The 14998-nt window shown below is 44.3% G+C and overlaps 1 protein-coding gene across 3 annotated transcripts in view; it reads left to right on the top strand.

Moving 5' to 3' along the window:
* TOP1MT (DNA topoisomerase I mitochondrial) overlaps positions 1–14998 on the top strand; it is a 100591-nt gene that overhangs the window by 9614 nt on the left and 75979 nt on the right. The window lies entirely within an intron of this gene.

The following is a 14998-nucleotide window of genomic DNA, read 5'->3' as shown; positions in this document are numbered from 1 at the left end:
TTTTGCAAATGCTTTATGTATTCATTCCTCCCTTTCTTACTCCTCACCTCCCATCCCCCTGCATCTAGCTCAAGTCATCGAGGTGACTTGTAGTTCAGGGGCCATGGATTGACCGCTGCTTCTTAAATCTGGTATCCAGCATGCAGGTTTTGTTGTTAATACCTGAGACATTTCTCCCATTACTCCAGGTGAAATTCTGCGCAGAAAAAGTGAAAATTCTGCATAATTTATATTGGTCAAAATAACTCAAAATACATGATAATCTTTAAGTAATTCATTTAAAATGTAATACAGAAAAAAATTATTAGTTGAAGATGCAGAGTTTTAAATATTTTGAGCAGAATTTCACTAGAAGTGTACATTGTAAGAATGTCTCTTCCACTCTCTCTCCCTACTTCCCTGGGCCAGGCTCCTTTCACTTTGCCCTCTCAGGCCCCTGTTTCCCTAGTTTTTGTATAAAATTGATATACATTTTTTTTACTTAGTTTTTAGTATAAAATTTGTATAATATTATAGTTCTTCTCCCTCCCGGTGCCCAGTTAGCCCGAAATTTATCTTTCCATGTTCTTTGTTTTACGTAAAGCCCGTTCGCTGCATTACGTTTTCATGTAAACCGACGAGATGTTCCCAACAACCGTTGGTATATAACATTTTTAAATAAATAAAGCAACTCCTTCACCCTCCACTATCTCTCCCCTTCTCAGCTAGGCTCTACCCCTTCCACTCTTATCTTCACGTTAAAATTTTGAGCCCTCTCTCAGTACTGCCCCTCACACAGGCTCCCTCTCTCTCTCCCCCACAAACAGACTCCCTTTCTATTTCATGCATACACCCTCGCACAGGCTACCTATCTCTCTCATACACACACCTCTGGCACATTGGCTCCCTCCTTCTCTCTCTCTCTCTCTCACACACACACACAGGCTCCCTGTCTCTCAATGAATATTTCCTGCCGTGCTCTGGGTTGCCTCCGCAGACACTCTCGCAGTGGGGGTGGAAGCCATGGCGGTAGAACCACAGTATTCCACCTCCAGCAACGAAGATGGGAACACAAGTCGCAGAATAAGTTGGGAAAGTCGCCTCGGGGGGTGGGGGCGCTTCTAAAGACGCCTCCCCATCCAAGCGGCACACCCATGCTCTCAACCCCATCACAGGCTCCTCTCTCGCACGCGCACACACCCTCACACAGGCTTCTTTTCTCTCTCGTACATACACCCTCACGCGGACTACCTATCTCTCACCCCTTAACATTGGTGCTCTTTCTGTCTTATACCCACGCCCCTTTACACGCACACCTCTTCCCACCCACACCCCTACACTCTCACCTCTATCTATCTATTTATATATATACACTCACACCCACCCACCCCTTCACTTCACACAGGATCCTTCTCTCACAAGCAATCTCCCTCATGAGAACATAAGAACATGCCATACTGGGTCAGACCAAGGGTCCATCAAGCCCAGCATCCTGTTTCCAACAGTGGCCAATCCAGGTTGCAAGAACCTGGCAAGTACCCAAAAACTAAGTCTATTCCATGTTACTGTTGCTAGTAATAGCAGTGGCTAATTTCTAAGTCAACTTACAACATAGACACATTCCCTTTTTTAGGCACACCAGCTCCAGATCTCACACATACACATTTCTTTACAATCTCCTCACAAAGAATCCCTCTCTATGGCACACACTCTCTCACATGCTCACATACACACACAGACTTGCACTCTTAAACACACCTCTACACACAGCTTCTCAGTCTCTCACAGAATTCACCACTACGCCCAGACTCACCGGGGCCCTACTCCGCTCGCAGCATGCTGGGACTTGCACCTTCCTTTTCTCGACACAGCACGCCAGGGCCTTCATCTTCACCTTGAGCAGGATGGGGTCCGCTTGTGGCACAATAGGATCTGCTCCAAATTGAAACTGGAATTTCTACGCAGGGGGGGAATTCTGTGCAAATTCTGCCCTCCAGCAGTGCAGAATTCACCCAGGGCTATTATACGAATTTCCTTCTAAGAGGTAGTAAAAAAAAAAAAAAAAAAAAGGGAGAGCCAAACAATTTTTTTTCCTGCCTGTAGGAGTATAATGCAAAGATGAGCTAAACCATGCTATTATGGGACTACTTGTCTGAAATACTGATCCACAGACAGCACCTGGGATCTGTGACTATGCACCAGAAGCGAAATTGGGCTATCTGGATGGGCCTTACAATCTTATCTTCTGTCATTTTTTTGTGTTATATCCCCCAAGCCACCCTGGCTGCTAGGCGAAAGTGAACCGGTCTTCCTGGAGCTTATCCAAACCTTTTTTTTTTTTTTTTTTTTAAATCCCAGCTAAATTACAGATCTTGATCACATCTTCTGGCAACGAATGCCACAACTTAATTGTGCATTAACTTAAAAAAAAAAAAAGATACTTTTCTTAAATGAGTTTTAAATTTGCTACCAGTTTCCTGGATATTTGATCGGGTATTGTGTGTTCTGCAGTTTGATGCTCTTGAATGATAAGCTTTGGTCTTTTTTTCCTGGTCAGGTTTTCTAGGTCTGCGCTTAGCTGCCAAAGCAGGTAAAAACCACGTGGCCCTCCCAGTCTGCTCTTTTGACCCCTGTGCACCGCTGAGTGAGCCGGGGCAAGCTCGACTGCCTTCACTGTTCCAGTGATGGCCATTGCACTGCCCATCAGGCCAAGAATTGCATATCTTAGCTGTTAGCTTTGCACACTTGATGGCCAGCAGGATGTCTCTTCTCCCTAGCTGGGAAACGTATCAATATTAATCTGCAGCCCATGCTAGGAAACTTGTCACCTCCCCAGTTATAGCTAAGAACTTATCAAAGCCTTCCTTCAGCCATGCTGTGCTGTTCTCTGCAAGTTGGCTTTTGCTACTCTCCCCTTTAGTTGTCTTCCATTTAGCGTGATTGAACATGCGTTTCCATAACTAGCTCAACTCCAGCTCCCTTATCGCCTCCCACAGACCCTAGTTTCATTTACCTACAGCTCCTCCACCTGCTGTTACCGCTACTGCCTGCATCTTTCCCAAGCATAATTAATTTCCGTCATGGTTTTGCTTGGCACATCTCTGCCGGCAGTCTATTCCAGTGCAATGTATCTCCAACCCCAGCGGCTTGCACTGCAGCCAGCCCCCTCAGTACCTCTCTGTCCCTTCTCTGGTGTGGTTTTCCTGCGGCCTTCCAGCATGGCTCTGTGTCCTGGCTCTGCCCTGCAGCCTGTAGCTGACTTAGGGGCACGCCCAGATTAGTACTGAGCTTTATAGAGCCTGAAGACAGGAATTGATGGCATAAGCACTATTTAAAGTATTTAAGGAAAGCCAGTTGGCTTCAACAATTGCCTGAGCAGCGGGTCCTCTTATTCCTGTAACACAGCTCCTGCTTTGCTTTTCACCTGGACTGCTCTGACTTTACTCTGCTTGTTGCTTGTCCTGGACCTCGGCCTGGTATTCTTTTCTAGGAACGGACTTCGCCTGCCCCGACCCTTGCCTGGCTGATTACTAAATTACGCTTCTCTTGGTTCTGAGCACCACCCATCTTGTGTCAGCTGCCATCTGTTGGAGCCAGACCTGTTCGCAAAGCTGAACAGACAGTGGTCCAACAGGTTCATATTTCAGCCATAACAGGTCCTAAAGGGCTGGAGGAGTAACCAAAGGGATACTCCAGGTGTAGTCAGCTGCTTGTTTTGTTTTAGAACATAAGATATGCCATACTGGGTCAGACCAAGGGTCCATCAAGCCCAGCATCCTGTTCTCAACAGTGGCCAATCCAAGTCACAAGACCCTGGTAAGTACCCAAACATTAAATAAATCTCAAGCTACTATTCCTTATTGAGTAATAGCAGTTTATGGATTTTTCCTCTAGGAATTTATCTAAGACTTTTTAAAACTCAGTTAACACTAACTGCTGTAACCACATCCTCTGGCAATAAATTCCACAGCTTAATTATGTGCTGAATGAAAAAAAATTATCCATTTTGTTTTAAATGAGCTACTTGCTAACTTCATGGAGTACCCCCTAGTCATTCTATTATTCAAGAGAGTAAATAACCAATTTACATTAACCTGTTCAAGTCCTTTCATGATTTTGTAGACCTCTATCATATCCCCCCTCAGTCATCTCTTCTCTGAATTGAACAGCCCTAACTTCTTTAGCTTTTCCTCATAGGGCAGCCGTTCCATGCTCATCATTTTGATCGCCCTTCTCTGCACTTTTTCCAGTGCAACTATGTTTTTTGAGATGCGGCAACCAGAATTGTGCACAGTTCTCAAGGTGCGGTCTCACCATGGAGTGATACAGAGGCACTATGACATCCTCTGTTTTATTTGCCATTCCATTCTTAATAATTCCTAACATTGTTTGCTTTTTTTGACTGCTGCAGCACACTGAGCTGACTATTTCAATGTATTATCCACTATGATGCCTAGATCTCTCTCCTGGGTGGTAGCTCCTAAGATAGAACCTAACATTGTATAACTAGAGCATGGGTTATTTTTCCCTATATGCATCACCTTGCACTTATCCACACTAAATTCCATCTGCCATGTGGAAGCCCAATCTTCCAGTCTCACAAGGTTCTCCTGCAATTCATCACAATCCGCTTGAGATTTAGCTACTCTGCATAATTATGTGTCATCCGCAAATTTGGTCACCTCACTCATTGAACCCCTTTCCAGATAAATATATTAAAAAGCACCGGTCCAAGTACAGATCCCTGAGGCACTTCAGTGTTTACCCTTTTCCTCTGAGAAAACTGACCATTTAATCCTACTCTCTGTTTCCTGTCTTTTAACCAACTTGCAAACCCAAAAGGACTTTGCCTCCTATCCCATGACTTTTTAGTTTCCTTACAAGCCTCTCATGCGAAACTTTGTTGAAAGCCTTCTGAAAATCCAATTACACATCTACTGGTTAACCTTGTCCACATGTTATTCACTCCTTCAAAAAAAATATAGGAGATTTGTGAGGCAAGACTTCCCTTGGGTAAATCCATGCTGGCTGTGTCCCATTAAACCATGTCTATCTAAATATTTTGTGATTTTATTCTTTATAATATTTTCCATGATTTTTTCCAGTCAGGTTCAACTGTTTATAGTTTCCCAGATCACCCCTGGAGCCCTCTTTAAATATCGGGGTTATATTGGCTACCTTCCAGTCTTCAGGTACAACAGATGATTTTAATGATAGGTTACACATTAATTGAAATAGGTCTGAAATTTCATTTTTTAGTTCTTTCAAAACCCTGGTGTGTATATTGTCAGGTCCAGGTGATTTACTACTCTTCAGTTTGTCAATCTGGCCTACCACATCTTCTAGATTCACCGAGATTTTGTTCAGTCCATCTGAATCATCACCCTTGAAAACCGTCACTAGAACGGGTATCTCTCCAACATCCTCTTCGGTAAACACCGAAGCAAAGAAATCATTTAATCTTTCCACGATGGCCTTATCTTCTCTAAGTGCCCCTTTAACCCCTCTATCATCTAACGGTCCAACTGACTCCCTCACAGGCTTTCTGCTTCGGATATATTTAAAAAAGTTTTTACTGTGAGTTTTTGCCTCTACAGCCAACTTCTTTCAAATTCTCTCTTAGCCTGTCTTATCAATGTCTTACATTTAACTTGCCAATGTTTATGCTTTATCCTGTTTTTCTTTTGATGGATCCTTCTTCCAATTTTTGAATGTAGATCTTTTGGCTAAAATAGCCTCTTTCACCTCACCTTTTAGCCATGCTGGCAGTCGTTTGTCCTTTCTTCCTCCCTTCTTAATACATGGAATACATCTAGACTGTGCCTCTAAGATGTGTTGTTTTTTTTTTGGTTTTGTTTTTTTTTTAAACTATTTCTCATTTTATCAAAGTTTCTCTTTTGAAAGTTTAGTGCTAGAGCCGTATATTTACTTACTGTCCCCCCTTCTGGTCATTAATTCAAATTTGATCATATTATGATCACTATTGCCAAGCGGCCCCACCACCTTTACCTCTCTCACCAAATCCTGCGCTTCACTGAGAATTAGATCTAAGATTGCTCCCTCTCTTGTCTGTTCCTGAATCAATTGCTCCATAAAACTGTCATTTATTCCATCCAGGAACTTTATCTCTCTAGCATGTCCATGACCTCTTGAAAGCAGGGTTAGTTTCTGAAAGGTAGCTCAAGGATATATTAGTCCAGAGGTGGCCCATTCTGGTCCTCAAGAGCCACAAACAGGTTTGATTTTCAGGCTATGCACCATGAATATGCATGAGAGAGAATATGCATTATCACCATATATATAATTTTGTATATGGATACATGTATGTATATATATATATAGTTGATGTTTTATTTCCACACATTTTTATGAGTAAAGGCACACATTTGATATATCTTTTATTGGACTACAATAACATAGGTGTGGCTATATCCCCTTCATCAGGTCTCCTACAAGGGAAGGAGCAATTGTATAAACAATTCCAGAATAACCTACAAACAAGGTTTGGTTTGTTGCACGGTACCCTGTTACTATGTGGTGGGAAAAATTTCCACGTCCTAGCTAACTCTGCTGCTGGGCTGAAGGTGCTAAACTGGACACTTTGTCCAGTGCCACAGTAGAAAGTGGTTGAGGTATTAACTTGCTGGTAAAATTGACATGCGTCACTGTTTCGTCTCTTGCTTGCTTTGAATGGTGTTTCAGGAAGTTTGACTTATTGATTGAATATTAAGATTCATTTACGGTTGAACCTTTTTGAGTGTTGCAGATGTGCATTTATTTATTTGATTCAAGATCTGTCTATCTCTCTCTGTACACAGAAGAGTGCTGATTTTCAATAAAAACTGCTTCTTTCCAGCGGTTGCAGTACAGTAGAAAATTGTCTGTAGAAATATTTTCTCTGAGTGTTACTTGGAGAGAGAGGTAATGATTACCTTGCGTGACCCTGAAACTGGTGGCAGGTGCCGGCTGGTCACTGTGAACATTTTTTTCTCTTTTTAAATTTTGTTTCCTTTTATTGTGATGCTTCAGTTTATTGGCAAAGTGTGACTTAAGGACTTCATATTTTGCCTGGCGTCAGTACCGGACACGTGGCAGGCAGCAGAAGCAGAAAAGTAACCGAATTTAGAAAGCGTGTGAAAACGCACAGGGCCCAGCTTCTTCCTGTGCGCCCTGTCCTTTGTTCTTGCAGAATCCCGGTGTCGTCTTGCTTGCTGGGGTCACTTTCAGGCCCATTTGGCTGCAAATCCTCTGTAGCCCCATCCCATCCATGCCTTCCTGAATTTTGTTACTGACTTTTTTGCCTCCCTCCACCATCCTGAGAATTTGTGGTGCACATTCCTTGGCCTTTCTTCATCTTATGTCCCTTTATTTTCATGCTGAGGTCGATGAAATAAGACGTTAAAAAAAAAAAAAAGTGTGCTAATATTTCCTACGTTTTCTTTACTAACACACCAGAAATAAACTTTGCTACCCATGCAGTAAGCACATTATTTGCAAATAGAACGTAATAAAAGAAAACAGTGCACTAAGAGAGAAGGTGAGCTGAAACGGTAATAAAGCATAGAGGGGTCTTTGAGGAATGGCAGGAAATTTTATCAAGAAGTGAAGGCACTTGGTTATGAAGGAGCTTTTGTTTGTGTAGTTTATTTTATATATATATATATATATATATATATATATATATATATATACACACTGTTTTTGGCGGGTATTCGGAAAGCACCTTCAGACAGCTTTATGACCTAAAAGGCAAATTTATTGATAGCAATACAAAGACAATACAGTTAAGAGGAACAAGGAGAAAGAGGAAGTCGTCGTTTCTCTGGAGATGCAGGTCAGTGGCAATTGGCATTCAGCTTGCTTCTCAAATGCGGAGCCCTCGGGCTGGAGTTTATAAACTTTTTTCATTGTCCAATAGTAATACATTGATGCGCATCCTGGGTGTATTATCTTCTTCTAATATCCAATTATGAACGTTACTTTATTGTCCAATCAGGTATCGTCTCTGGGGTGTTGGCTTCTTCCGGTACTGAGCTTGCCAAAGCACATGGTTGCGAAATATGTTGCCAGCAAAGTCAGGAAATACACAGCTCAGGCTTAAGGCCTATATACAACACACACATACATTTTTTTTGTAATTATAAAATGTATTTCTTGTATGTTATGTTTCATCTTGGGCCTCTGGAGAGAGATGGGTTAAAATAAATGAGAGCAAGTGAACAATCTGCAAAAAGTCCATGTACATGATGTAATCAGTCGTCATACAGGAATACATATTATGTGATTTTTACAACTAAACATAACAATGTTGACTTGTTCACTGTAAACTTTCTAGTCTAATATGGTCAATAATAAACTAACTGTTACAACTTTACAACATCTGGATAAGACTCTGTTAACTCTCCAGTAAGTTTATTTTGTATAATATCTCCATGACCCATTCCTTCCCCCCCCTGCTTCGATAAAAGCTCATGTGGAATATGCTGAATGTTAGTAAAAAATTTTAAATGAGGGCAGCCGCTACCCATGAGACTACCTCTTCTTAAGACCCTATTGTTATATTTCACGGTTTCGCCAAGGATATCCAGTTTACATACCCTGACCAAGACCTATGAAAGTGTATCATGGTTTTGCATTTGTATGCCGTAATTTTCCCCAACGTTCTTGCATGTTTAACCATGCCGTTTCCCATCCTTAAGTCTTTTGCTTGGGCCCTTGAGTGAATTAGTTTTGTTGGCAAGTGTTGGTCTTTGCGTGTCAGGCTTGGTATTGCCACTTGTGTTTACGTGCTTGGAAAAGAGTAGGTGGGCACTACTGGTGGAAGTAAGGAGTATGCCGGAGGGGGGTTGTGAGTCCAGGAGCAGTTGAGCATGCTGACAGGAGCATGGTGGGTGAGTTGGTGTGGGGAGGGGGAGGAGGGTTTGAAGGAGTGGAGGAGGATGGGCAGGAGCATGGGGGAGGACAGAGAAAGTCTATGGAGCAGCTGTCAGAGGACATGGGGGAAAGGAGAATTTGGGATGGGGGCATGGTGCTGGGAGATGGAGGAGTAATCGGTAAGGTAGGGACCCTTAACAGTGAATTGCAGGTGGTGATAGGCAGATGGGGGGGGGCCATGGGATGAGCAAGAGGAGAAGCAGCACATACACAGTGCATGCTTCTTAGCAGAAGAAAAGCAGCTCCCGATCTTGGCATATCTGCAAGCATTACAGCGTCCCCTACAAGCAGGTAAGTCAGGGAAGAGACAGCAGTAGCAGAGTTGATCAGAGAGAACATCTCAAAAGACTTCAGCAGCCTGACATTGTCGCAGAGAGGTCTGATGCAACTGAAGCACTGTGTAAGACTGTCGAAGGAAGTGGACCCTTGTGACTGCGTTGTGATTGGTGGCACCTAGTAAGCGAGCTTGCTATGCCCCTGCCGGCAGCTTGCGAAGAAGCTTCACCTATACCAATCCCCTCCCCGGCAGGTAGAGCCCTTGGGTTCTGGCAGCTGGCAGGACTTAGATGGGTTCCTAGGGCTATGCCGAGTGAGAGTCATTCTGAGCAAGGGTCGTGGCAGGCAACAGACCGCAGAATGGGTAACGGGCCAGAGGTCAAGGCAGACAGCAGAAGGTCAGGGGTCAGACCAAGGCCAGAATCCAAGTAATTATTCCAACAAGACAAGCAAGGAAGGAAACAAGCAGGACCAAGGACAGATAGGCAAGGAACAGCACACAGAGGAGGTAGTACAACACAAGGAATCAAGACAAAGAACACAGAAGAAGGCAAGAACGAGACAAGGAAAGCAATATGCACTGGAACACATGGGCAACAGGAGACCTATTGCTGAGGCAGTGGCTGGATACGAAAGAGTACCTTATATACTCCTAGAGGATATAATGCCATCAGCCAGTGCCTCAGGAAGTCCCGGTTTGGGGGAACTATAAAGGAAATCCAAATTTACAGGCAGTTCTATCCCGGGTCCTTTGAACAGCATGCTGCTGGAAGCTATGCCGGAGTCGCTTTGGATCAGAGGCGAGGGGCTTAATACCATTCCTCCAAAGCCTTCTCCCCAGTCTTCGGGGTCTGGACTTCCAGAGGAACCTGCAGTGGAATTTCACCCCTAGCTGTGGAACCTGCAGATTGGTGGTAGGTTCCCATGAATTCTCCTCAGGGCCATAGTTCTTCCATGCATTGAGATACTACAATTTGTTTTGCACCTTGCAAGAATCAAGAATTCTACTTCAAACTGGGTGTCCTCTTCCAGAGTAAGTTCAGGCATTTGGAGTGGTGTACTTCCGGGCCAGGCAGGATGGCAGGCTTTAACAAGGAGATGTTAGACATCATGCATTCGTGGAGAAGCAGGAAACTTGAGTTTATAAGCGGCTGGGCCCAGCTGCTGCTCAATGGGAAAAGGCCCCATAAATTGGAGCACAAATTTTGCAGATGGCATTTTAAGTCTCAGATTTTTGGTACTGAGCCATACAAAGTACCAGGCTGGAGAGTGGGCACAGGGTGCAGTTTATCTGCTTGGGCTTTAGCATGCCTTGCAGCTTGATCAATGAGTTGGCGAGTCTTTACCCATGGATCCTGGAGTTCTTATCCTAACAGGGTGGCAGCTAGGCAGGTCTCAAGCATAGAAGTGTGGAGTCCATGGATAGAGTCCATAGATGATGTAAAATGGTGATGTTTCAGTAGCACTGTTGACGTGGTTAAGGGCAAATTCGGCCCATGGAAGCAAGGAGGTCCAGTTGTCTTGTCTGATTTACATATGCACGCAGAAAAGCTTTGAGACTTTGGTTGACTCACTCCAGTCTGGCCATTTCTCTGAGGGTGGTAGGCGGAGGTGAAGTCCACGACAAGTCTGAATTCCTGGCATAGACCTCTCCAGTACTTTGCAGTGAATTGGACCCCCCGATCTGAAAGAATCAGGAGATGAAATCCCATGGATTTTGAATATGTGCTGAGTGAAAAGTTGAGCAAGTTCAGGTGCAGGCAGGAGTCCAGAGAGAGAAATAGTGTGCCATTTTTTAAAACCTATACACAACCACCCATATGGTAGTGTGGCCATTTGAAGGAGGTATATTGCAGATAAATCTGTGGCTACATGGGTCCAGGGTTCTGTGGAAGCTGGCATTGGCTGTAAGAGCCCCCATAATCGGGCTTTAACACTCTTCTGCATGGCACAAGTAGGGCAGGAGCCTACATAAAGTTGAATGTCATTCTTCATGCGAGGCAAACAATAATGGCGCATGATGAGTTCTAGGGTGCGGGTGATGCCAGGATGTCCTAAGAGATAGAAGTCATGGGCCCATTCTAGAACTTTTTGTCAAAAATGTCAGAGAACCACGATCTTACCAGGAGGAAACCATGAAGGTGGCCATGAGTACAGTCTTGGCTGGGTCAAGGATGGGCTGAAGCGGCTCTAGTATACCTTCTGTATTGAAGGATTGGGATAATGCGTCAGCTCGACGGTTCTTGTCAGTATGTCTGTAGTACAGCTCAAAGTTAAATCTGTTAATAAAAAAAAACAAAACAGGGACCAGGAGGCTTGTCTGGCATTCAATCTCTGCGCTTGGCCAAGTGTTCAAGGTTCTTATGGTCCGTATAAATGGTTACGGGATGCTTGGCTCCTTCCAGCAAGTGCTGCCATTCCTCCAGCTCCAATTTGACCTCAAGCAGCTCATGTTCCCCATAGTGTAATTTTTCTCTGCTGGGGAGAATTTCCTAGAGAAATAAGCAGGTCATGAGTATCATGATTAATGCTGTAGGAGGACAGTACCCATTCTCAAGGCAGATGCATCTGCCTCCCCAATGAACGGTCTTGCTTGGTCTGGGTGCATATTGTTCGGATAAGCTAGGCATCTGGGCAACTGTCACTTTGGTCAAGAATTCTCTTGGGTAGAACCCACATGAGACAGCTCAACTGGCAGGAAGGGCTCCCATCTCCAGGGAGCCACAACACCAGTCAATGGTAGAGTGATGCTGTCTCATCCATGGAAGGCTCAGAATGATTTGGTTGATCATCCCAGGAAGGATATAAACAAATTTGCTCCTGATGGAGCAGGCCAGTTTGCATCAGAAGGAGTGCTGTGGAGTGGGTGACACAGCTGGTTAGAGTCTCTCTCCAGTGACCGTAGATACAGAGAAAGTGATGTCCAAAGAATTAGTGGGGGTACGGTACTGACATGAGTTCCTTGGTGATAAAACTCCTAGTGGCCCCAGAATCCAGGGAGGTTTTCAGCCAAATATTGGATCCCTCTTCCATCTGTGGAGAGGAATTAATATGGCCTCCTTCACCAGCCCTAGGTCTTGGTATTTCGAGACTTCACCAGGCAGCTAGATGTGAAGTGCTCTGGAGTTCCACAGTACAGGCAGAGGTTCAGTCGACCTAGTCTTTGATTCTCCTCTGGTGAGAGCTGACAACTTGACCTGCATAAGCTCTTCGGTGATGGTGGTAGCCCTTTTTGTTTTGGGGATGATTAGGCATTACAGAGAAATTTAGAGATCCTTGGGGTGCTCAACAAACCGAACCACAGATCCAAGCGTGGATAGTTTGTTTTTTTCAGGTTTGCTGGGAGGTCACACATTTTTTTTTTTTAATTCTGCTTTTCACACTTTTTTCAGCGCTTCAAAGTGGCTTACATTCAGGTACTATAGGTATTTCCCTATCCCCAGGGGGCTTACAATCTAAGTTTGTACCTGAGGCAATGGAGGGTAAAGGAATGACAGTGGGACTTGAACCCTGGTCTCCTGGTTCGTAGCCCACAGCTCTAACTACTAGGCTACTCCTCCACTCCTCTCAAACTCGTTATTAATACTCTGGCAAGGCATCTTGGAGGCTATTACAGTCAGACTATCTTCCCTCCATTGGAGCTCTGAGGTAAGAGTTCTGAAGCACACAGTGTACTCCCCCCACAGATCTGGAACCTTGATGGATCTGTAGGAGGTCCGCTGCAGCAGAGACGAGCATCCAGGTTCATCAAATATCAGGCAGAACTCAGCAAGGAACTGGTCAAGGTTAGCAAGTATGAGGTCCTCTCTCTCCTACAGGGGAAACACCAAGGCCAGAGCAGAACTTCTTAGCTGTAACAGGATGTATGTCACCTTGATTTTGTTGGATGGGAAGAGAAGTCTGCAGGTCAAAATGCATCCAACATTGCTTGATAAATCTTCTCTACTCCGGCAGCTTCCCATGGAATCAAGGTGAGGGAGGAAGCTGTGGATACCAGTCTGGGTGTTGGTGGCACCAGAGCTGGAGATGACTGTGGGAGAGGCAAGGCATCAAGATGGATCACCAAGCAGTCTAGTACCCCAGTCACCTGATCTAGGACATTTTGCTACTGCTGTATGCATTGGGCTATGCCAGGGATGACCTGCAGAGCAGACAGGACCACTGGGTCCATGGCTTCAGCAACCTATAAGACTGTTAAAGGACATGGACCCTTGTGGCTGCAGTGTGGTTAGTGCCACCTAATAAGTGAGCTAGCAAAGTCTATGCTGGCAAAGAAGCCCATGGCTTGGACCAGCTGGAGCTTCACCTATACCAGCCACCTCCCCCCACATGTTGAGCTCTTGGGTTCTGGCTGTCAGTTGGACTTAGTTTGGTTCCTAGGGTTATGCTGAGCAAGAGTCATGGCAGGCAGCAGACAGCAGAAAAGATAATAGGCCAGAGGTCAAGGCAGACAGCAGAACAGGTAACAGGCCAGAGGTCAGGGGCCAGGTCAGGATCCAGGTATTCAGTCCAAGGCAGAGGACAGACAATCAGTAAAGAAGGAAACAAGCAGGACCAGGAACAAAGGCAGACAGGCAAGGAACAGAGGAGGTAGAACAACACAAGGAATCAAAACAGGACAAGGCAAGCGCCACACACTGGAATGCAAGGGCACAGGAGACCTGTTGCTGAGGCACTGGCTGGTTGCAAAAGAGTTCCTTATATATTCATGGAGGATGTGATGTCATCAGCCAGCACCACAGGAAGTCCTGGCTAGGGGACCTATAAAGGAAGTCCAGATTTACAGGAAGTTCCAGTCCAGGTCTTTTGAAGAGTATGCTGCTGGAGGCTGTGCTGGAATTGCTTTGGATCCAGAGGGAGGGGCTTAACACACTGCAGGTGTGTTACTTGGAAAATGGTCAAGGACAAGATGGCCAAGATCTGGAGATACAAGCAACAGATAGGAGTAGATCCACTGTGCACCCGTGAAGTAGATGCCACTGGAGGAGAACTGATCAGGGCCACTCTTCTGCCTGAAACTGTAGAAGACCTCCATGGGGCCACAGACATGGCTGAGGCACCTAGTCTGGTAGAAGATGGTACGTATGTTGTCTATGTTTCACAAACCATAGTTTTTTGGTGGTTCCCAGTATTTAATAGGCACATCTGGTAGAAGTATGTGATAGAGCAATTTCTGTGGCAGGTCCATGGTTATGGAATACTATGCCTGAACAACTTTGTAGTATGGAAAACCTAACAGCCTTGAAAACATTGCTAGAAACTTAGCTAATTAAACAAACCTTTGAAGAATAGTCTGCTAGCGGTATGTACAAAAATGTCCATTGTCGAGTAATTAACCTATTAGGCTAATTCAAAGTGTCGGAAAACCTGCAGAATGTTGAAAACTTTGATAACCATTTTTTGTTGTTTGATTTGTTTATTGGTAGGATATTTATATTTTATTTTTATATTTTATTTATTGAGCTTGTTTGTACTCTCTTTGTAAGATATTTTAATTGTTTTAACTTGAAACTGTCTTGCTTATATGATATGGCAACATGTAGACTATTTTTAATTTCAAGTAATCTCAAATGGGTTAATAGCTTCATGGACCTTTTCACGTTGGCCTGATTGACATCTTTGTGTTGGAAATTCCTTTCCCCTGATGGATGCTTGCTTGCTTGCTTGTGCATTATGCATATGTTTCTAGCCTCTGTATCTCGCTTCTTGTGCAGGGCTTACATTCTTTAGGTCCCATTACATTGGGCTTATTTTACAGACGCTGAGCTGTTTTGGTGACGTTTCTTCAAACTGAACCTTGTGAGCTGTA

The sequence above is a fragment of the Rhinatrema bivittatum genome, chromosome 2 (assembly GCF_901001135.1).
Source record: "Rhinatrema bivittatum chromosome 2, aRhiBiv1.1, whole genome shotgun sequence".
NCBI lineage: Eukaryota > Metazoa > Chordata > Amphibia > Gymnophiona > Rhinatrematidae > Rhinatrema > Rhinatrema bivittatum.
This window is presented reverse-complemented; position numbering and strand designations above follow the sequence as displayed.